Genomic DNA, 23,427 nt, shown 5'->3' with positions numbered 1-23,427 from the left:
GCCATTAAAAACTTCCAAGGATGGAACAAAGAAAGGGAATTAATTTTAAAAAAAAAAACCCTGGTACTGAAGGTGACTGGAAGATTTCACCTGGCCATAGATTTAAGAAAAGTTAACAAATGGATTTAAAAGATACCTTTCAAAAAGGAGACACTTCAAAGGAAAATTTATTTGATACCTCTTGGAGCTTACATGATAATGTGAGAACTGATGGGCGCTTACTTTCATATGCCAAATGTCGCCGGACATTAACATTTTCAAATAGTTTTTAGTGAATCGCTATCAGCTCCAGATTCTGTCATTTGGGATCAGATCTGCTTAAAGAGAGAGAGAGAGAGAGAGAGAGAGAGAGAGAGAGAGAGAGTGTGTCTCTGTGTGTGTGTGTGTGTGTGTGTGTGTCTGCGTGTGTGTGTGTGTGTGTCAGTCAGTCATGAAGTCATGAGTTCTCTTCAGACAGCTAAAGCTGTCTCTGAGCAGGGCTGCAAGGCCTTTAAGTGCATTCAGGTATTTCCCTGGTGGGCTGAATCCCTTACATGCTGTGTCGAAAGACAGACCTAAAATAAAGTTTACTCCAGTCACCTTTACATATGAAAGGGTCTATACTGAGCAGATGAAAACAGCCTTATACTTGCAAAGACAACATAAAACTGAAGCAGGTATTGGTATCAATGTAAGTACAGAAAATGAGGTTAGGAGAAGGCTGAACTACGAACAGCCTTTACAACGAAGGCTGAACTACGCAAGCCCTACTGCGCATATGTGTTAACCAAGCATGGGCGTGGTTAAGGCATTTCTGCGGTTGGGCTTGCAGACGGACGGAGGCAGGAAGAGATCGCAGTCAGGTAAGTGGGGCTGGGGGGTCGGGGTTATTTTAAGTGGGGCTGGGGGGTCGGGGTTGTTTTAAGTGGGGCTTGGTCAGGGTACTTTTGTGGGCTGGGGGTCGGGGTTGTTTTGTGGACTGAGGGTGGGTCGGGGTAATTTTAAGTGGGGCTGGGGGGTAGGTCGGGTTGTTTTGTGGGCTGAAGGTTGGTCAGGGTAGTTTTCTGGGCCTGGGGGGTGGGTCAGGAGTAGTTTTCTGGGCTGGTGGGGCGGGTCGAGAAAGGTTTCAGGGCTGGGGGAGTTCAGTGTAGTTTTCAGAGCTGGGGGGTTCGGGATAGTTTTCAGGGCTAAGGGGGCAGTATTAGGGCTCAGGGCGGGAGGCAGGGATTGTAATACTTCTTAAAACTTAGGGGGCAGGGTAGTGTTTAGGGCTTAGGGGATAGTTTTTAGAGGTATGGTGAGGGCGGGGGCGTGGAAATTACTAGGGCTGGGTGGGAGTGGGGCAGTTTAGGAACTCAGGCCGTCAGCAGGGGTAGGGGGTTAAGACTTACCTGTAAAGTCTTAACCACGGATATGTGTTTACCATATATGCCTTAACAACGCATGATTTGTTGTAAAGGCGTGCGTGGTAAAGGCATATTCGTGGTTAAGAATGTTGTTGTTCAGCCTGCGTGGAACAGGCATCCGTGATAAACACATGTGTGGTTCTATCATAAAACCAACTGGGGGCCTAGTTCAAATCCCCAAAGTGAAGTCCTGGTAGTGCAAGGCTGCGACAATGACTGAAGCTACTTTTGTCACATCACAAGTCTTGCAAAATCAGTATAATTTTTGTCAGCAACATTGAACATGTTTTTTAAAGGGAATACTTAACAGCGTTGCAATGTTTGAAATAAAAAATTTATTATTATAGAAAATAAAAGGTAACAAAGTAACATAGATTTTTTATAAATATTTCTTAGATGATGCAGGTGACCCTATACCAAAGACATTTTAGCTCTATAATTTACAGCATCGTTTTAATTTCATACTCTGGATTTTTTGGTAAAAGAAACCAACCAAAATAAAGCAGATTTTGGGATATTTTATTGAAGATGTAAATCCATGTCCCCCTAAACCTTGCTTCCGACGTCACTTGGAACTTTGGGTAAGCTTGAAATCTTTTGTATATATTCATAATATTTGTTGTGGTAAACTGAAAAGCATTACTTGTCATCTGTTATGTTATGTTATGTTAAGGTGATTTTTAAAGCGCACGATTACCCGAACGTGTCCTGGCGCTGGATTACTCTCTTTAGACAAGGCCAGGGCGAGCAGGATTATTTATCAAAAAGCCAGGTCTTCAAGTCCTTTCTAAAACTTAACAGATTCTTGGCATTTTTCAAATGGAATGGGAGCTCATTCCAGACCTTTGCGGCTGTAGGAAGGTGGAATCTGACTATATGGTTACCCCCAACTTTTTGCCTGGTATTTGAATGGTTTTTGACTAGTCTGGCTTGGATCCTGCTATCCAGGACCCCAGCCTATCTGCTTCCTCCCTAAAACTAATGTGAGTACCCTAGGTACCTTCCAATTGGATACTGAGGACACCCTACCAGCCCCTTGTAGATGGTACCCTAGGTACCCAGGGCATGGGTCCCTCAGCGGCCTACCAGGGGCTGCAGCACTTATTGTGCCACCCCTGGGACAGCCATACCAAATGAAACCACCAGACCACTACTGTAGTCTGGGTAAGGTGGTGCTTGCACTCCTTACAGGGACATAGGTATCCTGTATCCCACTTAATACAACACATATATCCTCATAGGTCACCCCTAGAGCAGGCCTTGCTAATCCTACAAGGTAGGGTGTTGAGATATGTGTGAGGGGGGACCCCTACCCGAGTAGGGCCCCTCTGCAACCTTCGTAAAATCATTACTGGGTTGTTTGTAGTGTAGCCATACCATATACTCTTAACCGCATTATAAGTATATCGCGATAGCGTGATAACTTGAGAATGGCTACACAGAACCATATCGTGTTTGGTGTCAAACATGTAGGAATCATACCCCCAATCCAGCCATGGGACTGAGGGCATGATTCCCCCCTGCTAGAGGGGCGATATGGGAAAAGCGGCAGAATTTAGACACCAATTTAAAAGTGCAAGCGAAGTACAAAATGGATGCCCCCCGCCAGCCACACAACTCTGGCTGCCTGTTGCTGGGCAAAACTCCAGCCATGGCAGCTGGACAATAGGGATCCTGTTGCAGGGAGGTGTTCCCGCCTCCCCAGACAGACTATGTGGATTGGAACTGGGTGGGTGCACCATAGGATGCCTTTCAGAGTTGCACGTAGGCTTCTCCAGTGCCTACATTCTGCATACACCGCCTAGAACCGGTTTAGGGGCATCCTGTCCCCTGCCCAGGCGGGAAACACACAAAGGGGAGAGGGTGTAGCTACCCTTTCCCGCCTGACCTATCATTGGTGGACCCTGATCTGGACACTCCACTAATCTTTGGATAAAGGTGAATATTGGGTCCCCAGATCCTCAGATTATTCTTGAACTTCACAGTCTTGACCTTCGACTTGCTGCCGCACAGCTACCTGAAGAAATCTCCCATGTGGTAAAGGAGTTACCCCCCTGCTTGGCAGGCACCTGAAACACTGCAAGTGACCCAGTTGGAACCTTGCTGCTCCTTCGGACATCGACGACTCTTTCCTACCTTGAGGTGGGTTTCCAAGCATCCCAGAGGCCAGTAAGTGTGCACAGCAAAGCTCTGCACCGTGGACCCCGTGGGTGCCGAGATCCCCAATACCCCAGGATACCGGCCACCTCTTGCATAGCACCCGACCCCGACGAGTGGGGAAGTTGTGCTTTGGCCCATTATTTAGCCAATCTCTATGCAGCATCTGTGCCAAAGATCGACACCCTAGCCTGCTCCGGCGACCCGTGGGCGCACCTTTATGCACGCCAAATTGCTGCCTTCCGCGGTCCCTTGTCTCTCGACTTGTGGGCCCTAGCGGAGGACAATCTTCGATTCCAAGAGTTCCCCTGGTTGCTCCAGGCCTGCTCTTCAGTCTCCTTGCTGAAGACCTTGCTCAGACTTCGTGGGTCTGCACCAGTAGCTGCTTTGTGTTTCTTGCGTGGGTTGCGGCTGGCAAGGCTTAGTGGATCCAATCCGGACACTAACACCGCAGCAACCCTCATCCTTTGTGGGACAGTTGCCGTCCAGAAGCTGGCCTTTCTTGAAGCCTCCTGGACCCCGTGGCTGACGATCCAAGCTACACCTCTTCGACCTGGAAGCACCCGACATTGAAGGGCTCCTTCTCTTGAGCCCCCTGGTCACTGTGCCATGACCCAGACTCTGTCCCCTCTGCTTTCAGGTTCCTCTCTACAAGATCTACATTTTCATTCTTCACGACAACGACGACGCTTGTGGCTAGCAGCAGTTCTTCACGTTTCGCCATTGAAAATCAGCCCGCAACCCGACATCGAAAACGACCTATGCACCCGGCTTCCCTGGGGCAGGTAACAGTGGTACCTCGGTACTCTCGTGGGTGTAGGCCCTTCAAAAGCTTAACTCTAAAGTGTTGAACTTGAACTCCTGCTAGAAGTGTTTTTAAACTTGTAAAATCAAACCGCGACATTCTCCATAGGCTATAATCGAGATCCCGACAGTAACTTCAGTCACTGCACGCGTCTCCCGTGGGTCCCCTTCTTCACTACCTTGGGTGGTTTCACAAGGGGCCAGCAACCCTAAATGTCCTAGGCATTGTCTGTAGAATTGTCGTGGTTCTTATACCACTTTTTTGATATATTGTTTGGTCCCCCCCCCCCGGGGCCTTGTGATTCCAGTGCTATTTATTATAACTATCAATGCTTGTTTGAATTGTATCTTCACCTCTAGCCTCATAAAGAGACTAGTGGGGTTATTCCTAGAATAAATACATATATTTTATATATATACCCGTGTGGACTACTCTTTCATTTGGTTATTCAAAAGGTTATCTATGGTAAAACAATAAGCTTAACACTCCTTCAAGACTTAGCCTGAAGGCTGCTCTCCACAGCTACCACTAGGATAGCTTTCTTCAAAGGTTGTCTTTAACCGATCACCTTAAGAGTCGAATTGGACTGGTGCAAGGTGGCCACTATAACTAGTGACCAGCATATGCCAGGCCAACTTCTCACATTGGTGTGCAGCGGTGGGATTCAAGCTTGCCATTGTTTTACCAGATATCAAATTGAATTTCTAAAGTGAAAGCCACTTGGTACTAAGGTACATATACATTTAAGCTTAGAATACAATAAGTTCTACTGAACTAAGGAGTTGAGGGTAAAGGGGTTAGCACACCTTGACTACAACTCAAGAAAGGGTTCAGTAGGCCACACCTAGTGTAGGTAGATACACCAGTACCACTACACTAGACATGTCTTCAGGTTCAGGAGCCCCTTAGGCCCTGGAAGGACCCTCAAGGGTCCCAGTCGACAAGTATGACCACCTCTCTTTTGCAGAGCTTGGGGAGATGTGCACTGCTAGGCAACTGAAGACAAACAAGGGTGCCAACACTCAACGTCTCAGGGAAATCCTGCTCATAGCAGACTTCAAGCAGACTCTAGTGTCTGAAGGGGTAGACAGGTTGTGTGGGCATCCTGCTGAAGAGGACACCCAGGTGGTGGACTCTGATGAGGACCAGGAAGAGGAAGTTGAACTTGACCTGGATGATTCAGACCATTCACAACATGGAGGTGATGGCCCAAGAGGCACTCCCTCCATCTCTAATGGGAGAGTGGTGGATCAATACAGAAGGAACAGATCCCCCTCAGAGGGGTCCAACCATTCTGAGAGATCCAAAAGGACCTCTGCCTCTTCTCAGAGAAGAGAATCCTCCAAGGAGAGGAAATGCAGACTGATCCAGTTTGAGCAGGCTAAACTTCAGCTCAGGAGAGAACAGTTAGCATTGGACAGGGAGTCCCTGGAGCTTCAGAAAGCTTCAAGAAAATGGGGTCTAGAGACCCCTGGTGGCAGTAATAATACCCCTAGAGTTAGAGAGAAAGCTCCTGACAATAGGAACCTGCAGAAGATTGTGCCCCCCTATCAGTCAGGGGATGATATCCATAAATGGATCACTGCACTTGAGAGGGCCTGTAAAGTTCAGAGGGTCCCAGGTCCCAGTAGAGCAGTGGGCAGCAATCAGTCAGTCAGTCAGTCAATTACTTTTATTCGATTAATAAAAATCAAAAAAAGACATAACAAACAGATAATCACATAAGATACAGGATAAAAATTCATCAGTTACAATAATGATTATAAATGACATTATCAACAGTTAAAAAGGATTGAAGAGAACATATTTCATAAGTTCAATTCAAAATAAAAAAATAAAAAAATAAGATACAATAATGTAATTTCAATATAAAAAGTCTAATAGGAATAGAAACTCCAGAAGAAGAAACCACCAACCCTTCACACCATGTCAATCATATAGGGACTTGGCCGTGCGCTGACACGTTTCTTATTCATGCGAACAGCCGCAACTAAAAAGCTCGCTACATAAAAAGCAATGGTAATGCTGGGTAAAAGTTGCAAGAACAAGAGCGCTGGCTGCACTTGTAAAAAACCAGCCCCTTTAAGGAAAGGTAACAAATATTTTTTCCTAATCTGTGCATAGTGCTCACAGAACATAATAAAATGTAGTGTGTCCTGAGTGGAAAAGTTATCACAATCACATGGGGTTGCCTTTTCAGGGGTAGCCCATGTGGGATAAAAACTAAGCACAAGGTGTATCAAGTTAAAGCGAAATTTGATTAGGAGAGACCTATGAAGCGGACTGGTTACAAAGGCCAGATAGGGTTCAAGACCAAGAACAGTTTTAAGCACATAGTTCCTTCTAACTAATGGCTTTTTTAGTTCCAAGTCCTCCCACTCAGCCATAAATAGTGTCACTAGTGCGGTCTTAATCCCCATAACATCCTTCTTGTTAATACAATCAGGGGTATTAAATATCTCTGGTCTGCCCACCATTGCAGCGTCTTTTTAACGTATGCTAGCCAGGGGATTCTGCGGGCTCTGTCCAAGGCAAGGCAATCCTTAAGTATCAGGTGGGTTAAAGAAATTTCCTGATTAAGCTAGGTTTTTAACCAACAAATAACGGGTGCCACTTTGATTAGGTCTGCAACATACCCCACACCCAACTCTTAATGTATTGTAAAGGTGGGTGTGGACTGAGGGACGGAAAGCAAAGATCTTAAGAACGAATTCTCCACCCTCTGAATGGTATCGGTATTAGAGTAACCCCAAATGGCAGAACCATAGGCGGCTATAGCCAAAGATTTAGCTTTATAGACTTTCAAAATAGCCTCCAAGGGGTGAGCTCCCAGCCGTTTGGCAAATCCTAGTATAGCTGCGGCTGATCTTGCCACAGAATTGCCTTTTTGTTTATGTTGCGGACCCCATGTTCCTTTCTCGTCAAAGATAACCCCTAAATAAGTAAAAATGGGGACCCTTTTTACCTCATGACCTAGGCAGAAAAATGATTTGGATTTCCTTTTCCTACTGGCCTGACCAGTGATCATGACCTGAGACTTTTGAATATTAATTTTCAAATCTAAGGATGTCATGAAATCACCAAAGGAGGCCAGTAATCTATCCAGGGCCACACCTGAACGTGCCAAAAGCACGGCGTCGTCAGCGTATAGGAGAACTGGGATCTTAGTCTCTCCTACACGCGGAACGTCCGCCGTTAAATTGGCCAAAACTGGGTCCAGGGCATTTATGTACAGTGTAAAAAGGAGGGGTGCCTATAAGCACCCCTGCCTAACACCCCTCTCTGACGTAAAGCAGCTGGTACACCTTCCTCCTTGGGTAACTCTCACCGAGGCTGATAAGCCGCGATGCAGGTCCGCCAAGAAACCAACCAGAGGGGGATTAGCCCCCATATCCAGTAGGATTCTCCACAGCTTTGACCTGTTAACCAGGTCAAAAGCTGAGGAGAGGTCCATAAAGGCCATATACAAGGACCCCTCCTTTGCGATGGTGTATTTGCAGATAAGTAAATGAAGGTTTAAACGTTGATCCAGCGTGCTCCTGTTAGCCCTGAAGCCATATTGAGCATCTGATAGTATGCCACTGCCCTCAAGCCATGTGGTCAGCCTACCCAAAATGACTCTGCCTAAGATTTTAACAGCAGAGTCAATTAAGGAAATAGGCCTATAACAGGCCGGGTCACCCCTCTGACCTTTTTTAAAAATTGGGATAATGACGGACTTAGCCCAAGACTCAGGGATATTCTTATCTCTAGCGGCATTAAAAACATTTGTTAGTATTTTGGCCCACAATTTAGGGGCAGACTTATATAGGTCTGCGGGGACGCCGTCTAGACCCGGAGCCTTGTTTTTGGATGTCTCGTGAATAGCTTTTTCCACCTCCTCCTCCCCAAAGACCGAGACCAGACCAACCTATTTGAGAGGTAACAACCCATCTGAGTGCCCAGATGAATATAAACTATAAATATTTTCAAAATGAGCTAACCACTGCTCGTCAGGAATACTACATTCCATAGCCTGGATCTCACTGCCGGAAAAGTATGGATGGTCAATCACTCCCCAGAATTTGGAGCTATCCCGCAGGGTTTCGGGTGACTATAAATTATTCCAAGCATCTTCCTTAATCTCATTTTTACGAGCTGTGATGGCCTGTTTCTATTGTTTCCTCAAGGATACTATCAATGGTCTATTTCTCTGTGTTTCCTTTAATGCCTTTAAAAGAGCAGAGTGAGACTTAGTGCAATTAGTGTCAAACCATTTTTTGCCTATTTGGCCACCTGAGTTGGCTTTTACCAAAAGGGCATTATTTACTTGTAGGCAAATGGTATTAAAGGCCTCAACTATCCTTGAGTTGGCGTTAGCGTGGTCTAAACATATGCCCACCTCCAATTCAACCTTGGACAAAACCTCTTGTAGGAAAGTGATCGGGGTCACTTTGGCCCATTTCAGTCTCCTACCCTGGTCTTTTAAGACAAGGTCTGTGGTTCCTGAAATTCTTGTATCTTTAAAAGCCAGTGACCCTCCCGGAACAGCCTCAACTATCACGGGATTATGGTCACTAAAAACGGAGTCTTCTACCCTATAATTTAAAACCAAGGACGAAATCAAAAGGGAAACAAATATGTAATCGATGACTGATCCTGAGTCTATTCCTTTGAATGTAAAGGACCTCTGCCCTTCCATGCTGCAACCGGATTCAAAGAGGTTTGAGGAAGCCAAAAGGCTCTCCAAAGCCTCACCTTGTTTAGTGTGTTCAAAGTGTGTGGGTGATGAATAGGGAGATCCCTCATCATCATCCACAGTACATCCCAGACTGCAAGGATGGATGTTAAAGTCACCCATCAGGATGACCTCGGGGCTATTATGTGACGCTTTGAATTTATCCAGAACCTCCCCCAGAGATTCTAGATGCTGGTTTAAACTGACACTGTCTGAGGAATTATAAAAATTAATAAGGAGCAAAGTTGGAGAATTTGCAACCGTTAGTTCTACGACTAGACAGTGTTGGGAGCCCGATTCTAACTGTTTTGCAGATCCTTTCAGGTTCAATGAGACCAGAAGTGCAAGGCCCCCCCTCGCCCTGCCCGCCAAGCTAGGTGTGGCTGGGATATAAAAATGGGCATAACCATCCAAATAAAAACTATTCGATGTAACCCAGGTTTCTTGTAATGCAATGATATCATGGGATATAACATAGCCAGCCCATATCTCATCCTGGCTTTTAGATCTAATGCCCGTGATATTCCAGTTTAGGATTTTACATGTAGTCTTTGCACAGGGCTCGAACGCCACTATATCTACCTCTCCTCTACCCTTAAACCCACCTGTAGGGGTATTTGGTAAAGGAGACGTAGTAGAAGGCAACCCCTCTGGAGCCGGTCAAGCTAAGGCTACCGGATGACATAAGTTGTTAATAAGATCGGGGGAATATGTGGCGGGCATTGGGTTAATTCCCTATCTTGCCTGGTCTTGACCAGATCTTACAGATATATTGGCATTGAAATTATAAAAATGTCACAGATCATGTACCCTTATTTCCGACCGATCACATATAGATGAGTGATCACAAATAAAGCGCACCACGCGTCTATCCTCAAAGTTAATAATGATAGAATCCCCTGGGACATCTTTGGGTCTGGGACCCACCCAACTAACTCTTCTGGCAAAGAGGATCTTCCCGTCTATAAAGTTCGGGATCGGTCTATTCTTATTTAACCAGAAAATAACTTTATTTTTGAGTTGTTGGTAGGATTCCACTATGCCATCTTTAAGTTCAGGGACACCGGTCAGAACAACAACGTAAGGAGTGGAATCTGGAGGAAGATGAATATGGGTATTGGAAGGTTTATTAGTTCTAACCCCAGGATCCATATTTACTCCTTTATGCGCACCCTTGCTTGCGGTGTCAGTGCCAGATATACCCCTTGGGCTAACCCTATCCTGACTGCCACCTTGATTAGTGGCATTGTCTTTAACCAGAGTTCTGGGGGGGACAACCCTGGAGTTAACCTTAGATGACGCATCAGGGACAAGGGGAGAAGATGGGAGGACAGGAGGAGTGGAAATAGCCCTAATGGGATTATCACTGTCCTTAGTGACTAGTTTGATAACATTTTTCAGTGAACAAAAGTTATCTAAAATAGTTTGCTCAAGTCGTTCAACCTTATCGTTAACCACTTTTACCCTTTCCAATAGTGGCAATAATAAGGAACGGACCATTTGCTCGATCTGAAGAATCAGATCGCTATGTTGGGGCTGGTCCGAAGGCCTATTGGTAATCTCATCCAAAAGTGAGTTATCAACAGCCTGAGCCTCACCTGTCACCGATGATAAATTTGTCATATTATTGGAATGCTTTGCCTGCCTCCCTCCCTGGGTCAGCCCATCTCTTTTCCTCTTAAGAATAGCAGATTTAGCAACTTTTCTACTGGCCCTAGTCTGAGGGTAAGTAGAAACAGGTTTAAAGATATTAGGAGCGCTACCTATGATAGGGGCAACTTCTCCCGGGGCATTGATCGGGTCATCTCGGTCAAGTGATGTAATAATACTATCCCCGGTATTCCCCCGCTGCGCTAGGTCATCTGAAAACTGCACTGCTAAACTTTTAGGAGATTTCGCTAAGGCAAGTGTTCCCAAAGATGAACGTCTAGCTTGAATTAACTCTGAGGATAAACGACGCTCGGTAATGGCCAATTCATGCTCTAAAACTGAAACTGCTCTGGTAATAAAGTGGTCAAGAGTACCAGAAACAGACCCACCCACTCCGGTACGCTTCCCCTTGCCCGCCATCATATGCTGGGAGCACGCCAGTGGCAATGTGGTCTCAAAGCAGTATCAACAATACAAAGAAACAGGGATACAGGTATAAGTTAACAGTAAAACCTTTAGATTAATACAAATAAAGAGGCCACAGACCTCGATAGCATGGACAATAAGCGCTTGCCTACTGTCCTACACAATATAAGATCACAGTTCTACCTTGTGCGCTGGGACACGAGGAACGATATTAGGGGGGTGGCCCAGCCCAGTCAGGGACGGGCAAGGACGGGCCCGCCCTTGGCCAGGGCGCTGCCCGCGCGCGTCCCGCGCTGCGGGAGGTGCACCGGCCTTAAGAAGGCTTCCCGCCCTCAGCTGACGATCTGCGCGCGATGAGCGCAATGGCCTCTGGGAGTTGTAGTTTGTGGCAAACTGACGCCGTTCCCCTCACGGCCTTGCGATGAGTAATGGCAAGCGAAGGTGAGTGTAGAAGTCAGGAGCTCAGCCGTTCCCCTCATGGCAGGAAAAATCAACACAAGCGCGTCCCGCGCTATGGGAGGCGCACCGGCCTTAAGAAGGCTTCCCGCCCTCAGCTGACGATCTGCGCGCGATGAGCGCAAGGGCCTCTGGGAGTTGTAGTTTGTGGTAAACTGACACCGTTCCCCTCACGGCCTTGCGATGAGTAATGGCAAGCGAAGGTGAGTGTAGAAGTCAGGAGCTCAACCGTTCCCCTCACGGCAGGAAAAATCAACACAAGCGTGTCCCGCGCTGCGGGAGGCGCACCGGCCTTAAGAAGGCTTCCCGCCCTCAGCTGACGATCTGCGCGCGATGAGCGCAAGGGCCTCTGGGAGTTGTAGTTTGTGGCAAACTGACACCGTTCCCCTCACGGCCTTGCGATGAGTAATGGCAAGCGAAGGTGAGTGTAGAAGTCAGGAGCTCAGCCGTTCCCCTCACGGCAGGAAAAATCAACACAAGCGCGTCCCCAGCAGCAATCTTATGGCTCTCTTTGCAGACAAAGGAAGAGACAAGCTCCTCTCTGTCAGAGATGAGGAAGCAGATGATTATTATATCTTGAGAGATGCTTTGATAGATGGGTTTGGCTTAACCACTTATCAATATAGATTAAAGTTCAGAGATGCCCAAAAAGCACAGAATCAAGATTGAGTAGACTTTGTGGATTGTGCTACCAAGGCTCTGGAAGGTTGGTTAAATGGCAGTAAAGTAAATGATTATCAAGGATTGTACAATCTCATCATGAGGGAGCTGATTCTTAATAATTGTCAAAACACAACTCTTACACCAGTACCTGGTGGACTCTGATCTGACCTCTCCCCAAGAATTGGGTAAGAAGGCAGACAAATGGGTCAGAACCAGGATTAGGCCCAAGAACCAAGGTGGTGACCAGAAGAATGATTCCACAAAGCCCAAAGAGAAAGGTGGGGATGATAAAACAGAAAAGTCATCTGAAGGACCCCAAAAATCCAGTTCTGGGGGTGTATCCCAAAATCCTTCCTCTTCCAATAAGAAACCATATTGCCATGTGTGTAAGCAACCTGGCCACTGGAAAACTGACTCCAGTTGTCCAAAGAATGGCAATAAAGAAAATGTTCCTCCCATTGCAGCTCCAACACCTCCTGTTACTACTAGTAGTAATCCCCCAGGTGGTGGGAGTGCACCCAAAAACTTAGTTGGGCTTTCTTGGGGAACTCAGGTGGACTCTGGCCTAACCAGGTCCCCTACACAAGCAACTCTAGTCTGTGATGGTGGCATGGGGTTTGCCAACTTTACCATGAGTCCCAATATCTTGGGCAGGTACAGACAAGAGCCCATGATCAATGGTCAGAAGGCTGTGGCCTACAGGGACACAGGGGCTAGTGTCACCAGATCTTTTGAACCTGCACGCGTGTCACTGCTTTTGCCAGCTTTTTAAATTGATTCCTAATTTTATTTCGCCATAGCTTGGCTCTCGCTCCTGTTCGCGCTCGTACTGTAACCTGCGCAGTTGCGCCTGCATTTTGGGGGGGTGTGAATAGTGAGTCTTACCTGCACTATATTAATTGGAAACTCACCCGCATTTGTGGGATTTAGTGAGTAGGGCTACCTGGGAGGCTTACATCGCTGCGTTAGCCGCCATCTTGGGTGAGTGGTTGGGAAAACGGGCCGGTGTCTAGGCGCCATCTTGGTTGGCGGGCTAGACGATCGCATAGGCGGTCTCCCGCGCTCTGCCCTCGCATCCTGCATTTAAGGCGATCTTTTTACACCGGCAGGTAGATCTTTTGAACCTGCACGCGTGTCACTGCTTTTGCCAGCTTTTTAAATTGATTCCTAATTTTATTTCGCCATAGCTTGGCTCTCGCTCCTGTTCGCGCTCGTACTGTAACCTGCGCAGTTGCGACTGCATTTTGGGGGGGTGTGAATAGTGAGTCTTACCTGCACTATAATAATTGGAAACTCACCCGCATTTGTGGGATTTAGTGAGTAGGGCTACCTGGGAGGCTTACATCGCGGCGTTAGACGCCATCTTGGGAGAGTGGTTGGGAAAACGGGCCGGTGACTAGGCGCCATCTTGGTTGGCGGGCTAGACGATTGCATAGGCGGTCTCCCGCGCTCTACGGTGATAAATAGTAATGGAGAGCCGAGCGCGCAGCATTGGCGCGCAGCGGGCGTGCCGGAGGTGCGCCAGAGGTAAGCCCGTCTGTGCCCGTTCCCGCACAGGACACGCTGGCGGCTGGAACTGCTGCCCCCGTCTCCCTCATGCGCTTAACCTACACGAAAGAAGATCTTCTTGTCCTGAAACCTGATGTTTCGGTAGAACACCAGCCCTCTACTATTGTTAAAAGCCACAATTCCTTGGCCTGTGGTCTGCTAAATGTGAGATCCTTGTGCAGGCATCACACAGAGATAGCGCTACTCCTAGAACAACATGAGTTAGACGCCTTATTCATGACGGAAACATGGACAAGGACAGATAGTGGAGTAGAATTGGGGCAAGCCTGCCCCCCAGGATATAAGATTAGACATAATCCTCGTGTTGGGGCTAGAGGAGGAGGCGTAGGGTTGATTTATAGGGAATCGCTGGAATTTTCCCAGCTAGAAATTAAGAGAATCACGGAGTACGAACTGATGGGTTTTTCTCTGAAGGGACAGGGGGGGGTGCTATTCACTGGTCTCCTGTGTTATAGACCCCCGGCTGGTGTTACGTTTGCCGTGTCCGACCTTACTGACTTGATCTACGATCTATCAAACTCCCATGCCAGACTGATGGTATTGGGGGACTTTAATCTGTGGGCAGATGGGCCAACAGACTCAGCCTTCACATAACTTACCCAGGCATGTTGTAACATTAATCTGGAGCAGTTGGTTCTTTCTAAGACTCACCAGAGGGGACATGTTTTGGACTTGATCTTTGCTGACTCTAGTCAGGTGAGGGGTGGAAACATCCTACCGCAATGCTGGACGGATCACGCCCTAGTTCTTTTCTCCGCAGCTCTCCCGGTAGGCTACTCTAAGAACAGTAGCACGGGAACTGCTAAGACTGGGAGACAATGGTCAAGGCTCTTGAGAGGCGCAACCCTACCAAATCTGCTCTCTGAAGCTTTTCAGCTGGGAGACAATGCGGATGAAAGTTATAATTCCCTTATCCAGCGAATTACGGCCTCTCTGGACAATCTGGCCCCGCTAAGAAAAACGCGAGACAGAACAAAAACTGCCATGCCATGGTTTTCGAGGGAGCTCCTCCAACTTAAACATCAGTGTAAACGTGCAGAGCGGAGATGGAGGAAACACTATCTGGCATCGGATAAAGTCCTTTTTAAGCAGGAGCTGGCAGCTTATAAATCACAGATTAAGTGTGCAAAAGCAAGGTTTCTAGAGGAGACTTTATTGTCAGCCTCAAATAAAGCTCAGGCTTTGTTTAAAATCGTCAACGAGTTGTCACGACCGGCCTGTGCTACTACAGCTATCCCAGCCTCTCAGTTACTATGCGACTCGCTGGCCAAGGCCTTCGAAGATAAGATCGCGACCATCTTGAGTAACTTGAGTCCCTTGACACCAGGGGCTGCTCTCTCATCTACATCAGAGATGGAGGCGGGGAAAGCAAGGTTGGATAGTTTTCCTCTTCCCTCTTTTACAGAATTTGGTGCTTTAGCGGATAGTGTGTCTTCAGGCTCCCCCCTTGATGTACTTCCGCACAAACTCTGGAAAGTGTTTAGGGAAGAGCTGTTCCCTCCTCTCCACGCAATCTGCTGCCAGTCTCTTGGTTCCGCCCAGGTACCGGACAGCTGGAAGCTTGCGGTAGTTTCTCCGCTGCTGAAGAAAGAATCACTGGACCCCTTATGCCCCGCTAATTACAGACCCATTTCATTACTCCCTTCCTTAAGATCTTGGAGAAACTGGTCACGAAACACCTGTCCAGTTTTTTGGAAGTCAATGACTGTCTGGATGCGGCGCAGTTTGGGTTCAGGCCAGCGCATGGAACCGAATCAGCTTTGGTGACTGTTTTGAGTGACCTTCGTTCGCGTGCCGACTATGGACGAGCAGCCTTTTTAGTGCTGCTTGACATGTCGGCAGCGTTCGATAAGGTCAGTCATGCCATCTTGACCAGGAGATTGGAGGAGGCTGGTGTGATGGGTCTGGCCCGGGATTGGCTTGTCTCATACCTGGCCAATAGACATCAGGTGGTTGCCCTGCCTCCCTTCAAGTCTACCATCAGAAGGGTTGGTCAGGGCGTACCCCAGGGATCGGCCATTAGCCCCATTCTTTTTAATCTCTACCTCCGCCCCCTGGTCAAGCTAATTAAATCTCTTGGCATTGCAGTCACCAACTATGCTGATGACACCCAACTCATCTTCTCTTTTGAGGGGGAGAATGCGGTGTCACAGGAGACCTTTCACCATTGTATGGTCACCACGGCAACAAGGCTGAGTAACAACTCGCTGCAATTCAACAGCTCCAAGACGGAGGTGTTGCATTGCTCAGCGGACCGTGTCCCGCGCCCTCTACCGCAGGACTTCTGGCCCCCCCTCCTTTCAGGGCACGGTAGCAGTGGCAGACTCGGTCCGAAACCTGGGTGTGACAATGGAACCTAATCTTCAACTGGATGGTTTCATTGATAAAACAGTGTCTACCTGCATGGGGCTGATGCGTACCCTGCAGAAGATTCTCCCTTTGCTTCCCGCCCATGCCAGACCAGAAGTAGTGCGCAGTATAATCTTAAGCAGACTCGATTACTGCAATGCACTGCTTCTGGGGGCACCTGTCACTGCATTAGGCAAACTACAACGGGTACAGAACTTTGCTGCCAAATTAGCACTTTCTCGCCGACGTCTTGACTCGTCATCCGCAGCACTTAAAGACTTGCACTGGCTGCCCATTTCTCAGCGGGTTGAGTTTAAAGCTTTATGCTTGGTCTTCCGGGCCCTTCATGGCTTGGGACCGTTGCCCCTACAGGAGATGTTCTCTTGGTACATCCCTACTAGATCTCTCCGCTCTGCCTCAGCCTACTTGGTAGTTGTCCCCAAGATCCGGAGAAAGCGGATGGGTGGCCGTTCCTTTGGCTTTACGGCATCCAAGTTGTGGAATGATTTGCCACTGCCGCTCAGATGCTTAGGAGACCTTCTCTCCTTTAAAAAAGAACTAAAAACTCACCTGTTCCCTAGGATAGTGTAGCTTGCTGATATAGTATTGACTGTGTTTCAGGATCTGTTAGATCACAGCGCCAGGATGCCCGTTGGGTGACAGGAGCGCTTTATAAGTGTGTTATACATACATACATACATACACCATGGTGACAAAGAGACTAGTGCCCCTAGAACAGCTTTTACCCGAGTTTAGCTACCAGGTGACCAATGTTGATGGAATTAGGACAGATCATCCCATGGCAGTGGTAAATCTCAGCTGGGGAGGGGTCACTGGCCCAAAGAGAGTGGCAGTGTCCCCAACCTTACGTGTAGATTGTCTACTGGGGAATGACCTGGAAATCTCAGCCTGGGCTGATGTAGACCACAAAGCCCATTTAAGAATGTTAGGCATCCCTGAGAGAGTGGATGGGACCCTGAGGGCCTCACCTCCACCCCACGAAGAATTAAAGGGAGTGAAGCCTGAAACTATGGATCACTCAACCCAGACAGAGAGCATAGGGGATGAGGAACATTCCTCCCCCCACCAGACTAAAGGTAAGGGTCAGTTTCCTAAGGGAACTGATCCTGCCCCTTGTGAAGTAACTGCCCCAGAAGTGGTCAGGCCTGTCCTGGCTACAGCTCTGATGGCAGGGGATCCTTCAAAGGTGGTACCCAGTCTGGAGCAGGTATCCTGCCCCTCTCTACCCTGCCTCAGTCAGCCCAGGGCTGCAGAGGTCAGGGAGGTCAGTGGACCCTTAATGGGCCCCTGTCCAGAGGAACCCCCTCATCAGCAGATTAGGGACACCCAGCAGAGTAGTTCTAGACAGGTGACCATTCCTCCACAAACTGAGGGATCCCCCTTACCCCTAGGTTCAGGTACCCCCCAGATGGACTTTGTTGGGCACAGGGAAACCTGGAGCATAGTTGCCCCAAACCTTCGAGTGCCCTCCACTATTCCAACCAGAGGGACCCAACCCCCAGCTGTAGGCAGCCAGAGGTTGACCCTTAGGGCCAGATATGACACAGTCATGGACAGAAAGGCTTCCATGGTGACCAGTGACCTGAGGAGGTTGAGACCACCCCAAATAGGGCGTCACTTCCAGACTCAGACACCCCACCAGCCTGATTCTGTACCGAAACCCAATACAGGTAATTTCCCTAGACTTTGGAGAAACTCTAAAACCCCTTGGGGTAAGATTTCCCAAGTGGACCATGAGACAGGGAGCAACCATGCTAGTGCAGGTTCTTCCTTATATGGCCACTCAGGAAATAAAGGCTTATCTGGACAAGGTTAGCCTTATCTCCTTTCGTTGGGGGGGGGGGGGGGCGGTTATGTAGGAAGGTGGAATCTGCCTATATGGTTGCCCCCAACTTTTTGCTTGGTATTTGAATGGTTTTTGACTAGTCTGGCTGGGATCCTGCTATCCAGGACCCCAGCCTATCTGCTTCCTCCCTAAAACTGTGAGTACCCTAGGTACCTTCCAATTGGATACTGAGGACACCCTACCAGCCCCTTGTAGATGGTACCCTAGGTACCCAGGGCATGGGTCCCTCAGAGGCCTACCAGGGGCTGCAGCACTTATTGTGCCACCCCTGGGACAGCCATACCAAATGACACCACCAGACCACTACTGTAGTCTGGGTAAGGTGGTGCTTGCACTCCTTACAGGGATATAGGTATCCTGTATCCCACTTAATACAACACATATATCCTCATAGGTGACCCCTAATCCTACAAGGCAGGGTGCTAAGATATGTGTGAGGGGGGACCCCTACCCGAGTAGGGCCCCTCTGCAACCTTCGTAAAATCATTACTGGGTTGTTTGTAGTGTAGCCATACCATATACTCTTAACCGCATTATAAGTATATTGCGATAGCGTGATAACTTGAGAATGGCTACACAGAACCATATCGTGTTTGGTATCAAACATGTAGGAATCATACCCCCAATTCAGCCATGGGATTGAGGGCATGATTCCCCCCTGCTAGAGGGGCGATATGGGAAAAGCGGCAGAATTTAGACACCAATTTAAAAGTGCACGCGAAGTACAAAATGGATGCTACCCACCACCCACACAACTCTGGCTGCCTGTTGCTGGGCAGAACTCCAGCCACGGCAGCTGGACAATGGGGATTCTGTTGCAGGGAGGTGTTCCCACCTCCCCAGACAGACTATGTGGATTGGAACTGGGTGGGTGCACCATAGGATGCCTTTCATAGTTGCACATAGGCTTCTCTAGTGCCTACATTCTGCATACACCGCCTGGAACCGGTTTAGTGGAATCCTGTCCCCTGCCCAGGCGGGAAACACACAAAGGGGAGAGGGTGTAGCCACCCTTTCCCGCCTGACCTCTCATTGGTGGACCCTGATCTGGACACTCCCCTAATCTTTGGATAAAGGTGAATACTGGGTCCCCAGAGCCTCAGATTATTCTTGAACTTCACAGTCTTGACCTTCGACTTGCTGCTGCACAGCTACCTGAAGAAAGCTCCCTTGGGGTAAAGGAGTTACCCCCCTGCTTGACAGGCACCTGAAACACTGCAATTGACCCGGTTGGAACCTCGCTGCTCCTTCGGACATCGACGACTCTTTCCTACCTTGAGGTGGGTTTCCAAGCATCCCAGAGGCCAGTGAGTGTGCACAGCAAAGCTCTGCACCGTGGACCCCGTGGGTGCCGAGATCCCCAATACCCCAGGACACCAGCCACCTCTTGCATAGCACCCGACCCCGACAAGTGGGGAAGTTGTGCTTTGGCCCAATATTGAGCCAATCTCTCTGCAGCAACTGTGCCAAAGATCGACGCCCTAGCCCGCTCCGGTGACCCGTGGGCGTACCTTTACGCAAGCCAAACTGCTGCCTTCCGCGGTCCCTTTTCTCTCAACTTGTGGGCCCTAGCGGAGGACAATCTTCAATTCCAAGAGTTCCCCTGGTTGCTCCAGGCCTGCTCTGCAGTCTCCTTGCTGGAGACCTTGCTCAGACCTCGTGGGTCTGCACCAGTAGCTGCTTTGTGTTTCTTGCGTGGGTTGCGGTTGCCAAGGCTTAGTGGATCCAATCCGGACACTAACACCGCAGCAGCCCTCATCCTTTGTGGGACAGTTGCCCTCCAGAAGCTGGCCTTCCTTGAAGCCTCCTGGACCCCGTGGCTGACGATCCAAGCTACACCTTTTCGACCTGGAAGCACCCGACATTGAAGGGCTCCTTCTCTTGAGCCCCCTGGTCACTGTGCCGTGACCCAGACTCTGTCCCCTCTGCTTTCAGGTTCCTCTCTACAAGATCTACATTTTCATTCTTCACGACAACGACGACGCTTGTGGCTGGCAGCAGTTCTTCACGTTTCGCCATTGAAAATCAGCCCGCGACCCGACATCGAAAACGACCTATGCACCCGGCTTCCCTGGGGCAGGTAACAGTGGTACCTCGGTACTCTCGTGAGTGTGGGCCCTTCAAAAGCTTAACTCTAAAGTGTTGAACTTGAACTCCTGCTAGAAGTGTTTTTAAACTTGTAAAATCAAACCGTGACATTCTCCATAGGCTATAATAGAGATCCCGACTGTAACTTCAGTCCCTGCACGCGTCTCCCGTGGGTCCCCTTCCTCACTACCTTGGGTGGTTTTACAAGGGGCCAGCGACCCTAAATGCCCTAGGCATTGTCTGTAGAATTGTCGTGGTTCTTATACCACTTTTTTGATATATGGTTTGGTCCCCCCCCTGGGGCCTTGGGATTCCAGTGCTATTTATTGTAACTATCAATGTTTGTTTGAATTGTATCTTCACCTCTAGCCTCATAAAGAGACTAGTGAGGTTATTCCTAGAATAAATACATATATTTTATATATATACCTGTGTGGACTACTCTTTCATTTGGTTATTCAAGAGGTTATCTATGGTAAAACAATAAGCTTAACACTCCTTCAAGATTTAGCCTGAAGGCTGCTCTCCACAGCTACCACTAGGATAGCTTTCTTTAAAGGTTGTCTTTAACCTATCACCTTAAGAGTCAAATTGGACTGGTGCAAGGTGGCCACTATAACTAGTGACCAGCATATGCCAGGCCAACTTCTCACAGCGACACAAAAAGTAAAGCTTCGACCACCTCAGTGGGCTATTTTTGTTGACGGAACAGCGATCAGTTTTGCTTCTGATGATCGAAGCGTGCGCATTGGTTTATACCACTGGAATTGGCTTTTAAGGTGGTCAGAACCCTCTCCATGCAGTGCCTTGAATACCATGCATAGTGATTTGAACTGTACTCGGTTTCTAACCGGGAGCCAGTGCAGTTTTTTTATCACATTGGAGATCGGGGCAAATTTGGGGGTACCTGTAAGGAGTCTGGCCGCGGCATTTTGGAGCATCTGGAGCTTGTGTAACAGTTTTTGCTGGATGTTTAAATATAAACTGTTGCAATAGTCCAGCCTTGATAAAACCAGGGCCGTAACCACTGTTTTACGACAGTCTGGCAGTAGAACATTTAATACCTTTCTCACTGTTCTAAAAACGTACCCTGTTTTAGAAACTACTGCATTGACCTGAACTCCCATAGAGAGTTTCTCATCTAGCAGGATCCCCAGATGTTTGACCTTTTTAGCAGGGATGGGGAGAGACCCCAATGAAGACGGCCACCATGAGGGGGTCCAAAAATTGGGGTTGTTTCCTGTTTTGCTTATTTTTTTTTAAGTGCTCTCTACCTTTACTACAATATTTTTGGTTTTCTCACGGAAGCGTTCAGAATAACTGTGAGACAACTGAGAAAATAAGTTCTTTTAGGGGTACTGGCTAAAATATTTTACTAGATGCAGGCCTTGAAATGAAAATGTTTGAAGACTGCATTCCAAAACAGAACACTTTCGGTTTCAAAGCAGCTCATGTTCCTTAAAGGAATCGGTGATACTTTAAATTTTTTTTTTTAAAGCCCCCCCGCCCCTCCGAGGTTGCCAAAACAATTCCAAAAGGGGAAACGATCCTCTTGGAAACCCTTCATGTTTGGGAATCAGTTACTCAGGGTCAATGACACATCAATGGTTTGTTTTTGCAACTGCAGTCATAAACCATTGATGCATTCCTTTCTGAATCGGCATTAGGAGGGGAGACACCCCTTTCATGCCATTCCTATTTGCGACTCAGAAAGGATCGCAACAAAAAAAAATCCTACTCGTAAACGGGCGTTTGCACATAAAGAAACCCCCTTTTATGGTCACAATCCTTGTGATTTTGCAAATCGCAGGTTTTGCTATTGCAAAAGGTCTGTACACTTAAGGCTCTATGTTGTTGAAGGGGCCAAATTAACTGGGGCGTCAATGACGTTGGACACCAAATTCAAGTAACAGAATCAAATTTAAAAATATTAAAATGAAAACAAAAACAAATTGAGGTCACTAATAGCATTGCTCACCTTTTGGTCCCAGTTGCAGGCAACCGTTCAAGGTCCCCCTTAAAGACCCTGTTCATAAAGTAAGAAGGGACAGCTGCTACCACATCATATGTCTGGAAAGAATAGAAAATGTGCTAAAATTATGGGTTTTACTGATTAACGAAATCATGTACTGCATGTGGCCAGCAGACTCTAGCCCAAACATACAATACATTGCTATAATTTGCAAATCCAAGGGCCGTTGTACAACAGTGTGAAACAAAAAAATCACACCATTGCCAAAGAGGCACGCTAGAAACTGATGACATGATTGCACGTTGAAGGCTTCACACGAAAACCAGAAGGGAGCCCATAGTACCATCCTAATGGAAATGGCCACATCAGAACCCCGTTGCACCTTAGAAGGGAGCAGTAAGTTAAAGAAGACGTTCACTGAAGAGGAATTAAACATATTGGTTAAGGAGGGTGTAGTGTGCCACATGACATACCAGTGACACAACTTCCTACAAGCATGCCTACATGAATGCCTCCGGCTCTCGTCCCAAAAGCAATTTGTACTGGCGCCAGTGGCAGCTGCTTCATTAGGGCGGAGGAGCAACGACCCCCCTGCCACCATCAGTACATAAAACAATAATAAAACCGGTTTTAAACCCATTTTATTATCGTTTTATTTTAATCTTCTGGACCCGCTCCCAGGACTCTGACTAGTCTTGGGGGCGGGTCCAGGGTAATTACACTGCTGGTGGGGGAGTAGTGGACACTCCCTTCACTGCGCATGAGGTGTTTGGCTGGCCGTCTGAGACCCGGAGCCAGAAGCAGGGAGAGCCGATGCGCGGGAGACAGTGGTTGCGGCTGCAGCATTAGGGTAAGTTTATTTTTATTTTGTATTAATTTATTTTTTGTACCCACACCCTCTCCATCTCCCTGCTACTGCCTGGCCAGCCCCCCCCCCCCCGTATGGCAGGGAACAGGCGCTACTGATTGGCGCCTTTATTTATGGGGCCCGCTCTCACATTACAGGTAGTCACTACATTGGCAACAAGGATTTCTCACCAGTCGTGCCACCACCATCTCGGCTGTGGTACCAACTGCCCAGATGCAATAACACGCCGTAACCAGTTAATGCAAAGTGCTTGCACACCAACACCACTGCTGCACCAATGCTCCAGGCCGTTAGCATTTGCCAGTGGAGCCGTGAGTTTCCCCTACCACTACATAGACGCAGTGCACATGCAATGAAGCCCCGCCACCATGGGCAATATACAATTGCCAATATCATTGCATGCAGGCAACGGTTGCTGTCATCCTTTCACATCACCTGACTGACTCTAGTAAGTA

This window comes from Triturus cristatus, chromosome 9, assembly GCF_964204655.1.
Source record: "Triturus cristatus chromosome 9, aTriCri1.1, whole genome shotgun sequence".
NCBI lineage: Eukaryota > Metazoa > Chordata > Amphibia > Caudata > Salamandridae > Triturus > Triturus cristatus.
Note: the sequence above shows the minus strand (reverse complement) of the source record.